Source organism: Emydura macquarii, unplaced genomic scaffold (genome assembly GCF_026122565.2).
Source record: "Emydura macquarii macquarii isolate MOO-44397 ecotype Brisbane River unplaced genomic scaffold, CSIRO-AGI_Emac_v2 contig_1974, whole genome shotgun sequence".
In the NCBI taxonomy this organism is placed as follows: Eukaryota; Metazoa; Chordata; order Testudines; family Chelidae; genus Emydura; species Emydura macquarii.
This window is the reverse complement of record NW_027132111.1, coordinates 1-3,279: the sequence shown is the minus strand read 5'-3', so window position 1 is coordinate 3,279 and position 3,279 is coordinate 1. Positions and strand designations below refer to the sequence as shown.

The 3,279-nt window shown below is 49.2% G+C and overlaps 1 pseudogene; it reads left to right on the top strand.

The window, feature by feature from the left end:
- Positions 1-1,888: 1,888 nt before the first annotated feature.
- On the top strand, positions 1,889-2,727 carry LOC137159882 (putative olfactory receptor 2B8; annotated as a pseudogene).
- The last annotated feature ends 552 nt before the right edge of the window (positions 2,728-3,279 follow it).

Here is a 3,279-nt window from a genome sequence, read left to right as displayed (position 1 = left end):
TGTTGTACTCGGTGTGTTGGTCAATGCTGTCACCAGTATTTATCAGTGTAGGCTGCGTGCGTGTGTCCCTGTGTAGATGCTGTCCCAGCTCTGGCCAGGAAACTGAGACGGCTCTCACGATCGAATGAGTCAACACGACCACAGATTAGCTGAGTAACGAAGGCGCCCAAGCGAGGTTTATTGCGTGCGGCACAATGAGAAATGACTTACAGAGTATCTCTGGGTCATTTTCATATTGGCGGCATTACAATGGTCTCGGCCCAACGGCTGGGACTTTCCGTTATCCCCTAGACCGGACACTGGTATTCCCTCTGACACCCTCTTTTATACACTGTTACATACACTTTCGGTCTGCCCCCTTTCATGTAGGTAGTTGCCACCCTCCTGACGTAGTCTAATACCACCTTTTTCCGTTGATTGGCTGATTTGGGCACCGCCACTCCATGTATCATTTCTACCCATCAAAGTGTCATTTCAGAGAGTTAGTATCTTGGTACCTCTTATACCTACTACATATTTTAATAATATTTTGGCAGTCTTACAACCTTGCAGAATCAGCACTTTCCTATACCAGTCTCAGTTAACTTGAGTGACCCCTTATACTTCTGTTCACTCGGCTTTTTCCATTTAGGCCTTAGCCTGTTTTACAGGCCTTAAGCTCTCACTTCTTACTACAATCTGCACTCCTTGTCTTCATTTTTCTGGCCACAAGCCATTTTTAAAAGCACAGCCAAACAGCACTGCTATGTGACTACTGTCACTGATTGTGTCTTTCTAACTGTCTTCTTTCTCACTTAGATTTCTCTTCTGCCCCTTTCTCCTTTCCATATCTGACCTCTCAGTCCTCATCCTCAAAGGAAACCAGCACAACACCTTCAAAAGACAAGCCTAGGAGCTTAAATTCATAACTTTGCTAGATACTAAAAATCATGGACTGAACAGAGACAAAATCTCTATCCCACTAACCCACCCCTCTTGTCTTCTTTTTTCACCTCCTCCCCTCCCGTGACTGGGGTGGTGTTACAGGCCACTTCACCTTGAATTGTCCCTTGAAATATGTTTAAACTATTTGTGCTAAACAATCTTTTCCACCTTGCATTTAGCTGTGATGCTATGACTCCATTTCCCAGATCTGAGGAAGAGCTCTATGTAATCTTGAAAGCTAGTTTCTCTCACCAACAGAATCTGACTGAATAATCACAAAAAAAGATATTACATCTCCAACCTTGTCTCTGCAATATTCTGTGACTGACCTGGCTACAACAATGCTGCAGACAGACAGATGAGCGATTTCCCTGACATTTGCATCAGTGTATTCAATGATGTAGCCGGGTCAATCCCAGGACATCAGAGACTCCAACCTTCCCCAAATCTATTCACTTAACACTTAGATATCTTAGAACATAAGAATGGCCATAGAGTGTCAGACCAATGGTCCATCTAGCCCAGTATACTGTCTTCCGACACTGGCCAATGCCGGGTGCTTCAGAAGGAATGAATACAACAGATCATCATCCAGTGATCCACCCTGTCTGCCATTCTCAGCCTTTGGCAAACAACAATCCCTTCCTATCCTGGCTAATACCCATTGATGGACCTATCCTCCATGAACTTAACTAGTTCTTTTTTGAACCCGATTAATGTCTTGTAGGACTCAAGGCTACCATTCCAAAACTGCCCACTGCTGATCCCAACGCTATTATCACAAATGTCCTTAATGCAGGTTATTGTTCACCCTTATTCTTTCGGGCCCCTACAGGTGGTATATGGCAATGGGGTACAGGAAGACGGAAACCAAAGCATCTTTGGGAATTCATCCTACTCGGACTGTCTGACCAGCCCACACTTGGAGCTGTTGCTCTTTATACTCATCTTACTCTCCTACACCATGACTTTGCTTGGAAACACCACCATCATCGTGGTGTCGTGGCTGGACCCTCAACTCCACACACCCATGTACTTCTTCCTCAGCAACCTCTCCTTCCTGGACCTTTGCTACACCACCAGCGTTGGCCCTCAGATTCTGGTGAACATCCACAGCACCCGCAAAACCATCCCTTGGGCCAGCTGCGTGGCCCAGCTCTACATCTCCCTCTCTCTGGGCTGCACCGAGTGCCTCCTGCTGGCTGTCATGGCCTACGACCGCTACGCCGCCATCTGCCGGCCACTGCACTACACAACCATCATGAGCCACCGCCTCTGCCTGCAGATGGCCGCCACTGCCTGGTTGTGCGGCTTCGGCAACTCCCTCCTGCAGACCATCCTGATCCTGCGACTGCCCCGTTGTGGGCGGAACCGAGTTGACCACTTCTTCTGCGAGTTGCCGGCCCTGCTCAAGCTGTCCTGCGTCGACACCTCTGCCAATGAGGCCGAGCTCCTCGCCAGCGCCGTAATCTTCCTGGCGATGCCACTGGGCCTCATCCTGGTCTCCTACGGCTACATCGCCGCCGCCGTGCTGAGGATTCGCTCGGCCAAGGGCAGGCTCAAGACTTTCAACACCTGCGCGTCCCACTTGGCCGTGGTGTCGCTCTTCTACGGCACGGGCATTTCCATGTATCTACAGCCTCCATCCAGCTACTCCCAGGAAAGGGGCAAAATAATATCCCTCTTCTACACCATGGTCACCCCCATGCTCAACCCCCTGATCTACACACTGAGGAACAAGGATGTGCATGGGGCCCTACGGAGAAGGTCCTGGGGAAGAACCCGACTGCCCAGGGGACCTGAGCTGGGCGAGAGATTGGCAGAGAACTATCTGTGTCTAGCAGGACTTCTGTAGCCTCTTTGCTGCCCATGTAGCCTTCTGCCCTCCCCCACCTTTAACACCATCTCCATACACACAAAACCTCTGTCGTTTCCCACTTTACAGAGCAAAGCTGCCCTAATCATTCTATCTCACAACCTGCCTCCCACCCACCTCACACAACCCCCTGCCCTCTGCTATCCAACATTTTAAGGCACTTGGAAGAGAGGAAGGTGATCAGGAACAGTCAACATGGATTGATTCACCAAGGGCAAGTCATACCTGACCAACCGGATTGCCTTCTATGAAGAGATGACTGGCTCTGCGGATGTGGGGAAAGCGGTGGACGTGATATAGCCTGACTTTAGCAAAGCTTTTGATAGTCTCCCACAGTATTCTTATCAGCAACTTAAAAAAGTATGGGTTGGATGAATGGACTATAAAATAGATAGAGAGCTAGCTAGATAATCAGGTTCAACGGGTAGTGTTAAATGGCTCCATGTCTAGCAGGCAGCCAGTCACAAGCGGAGTGCCCC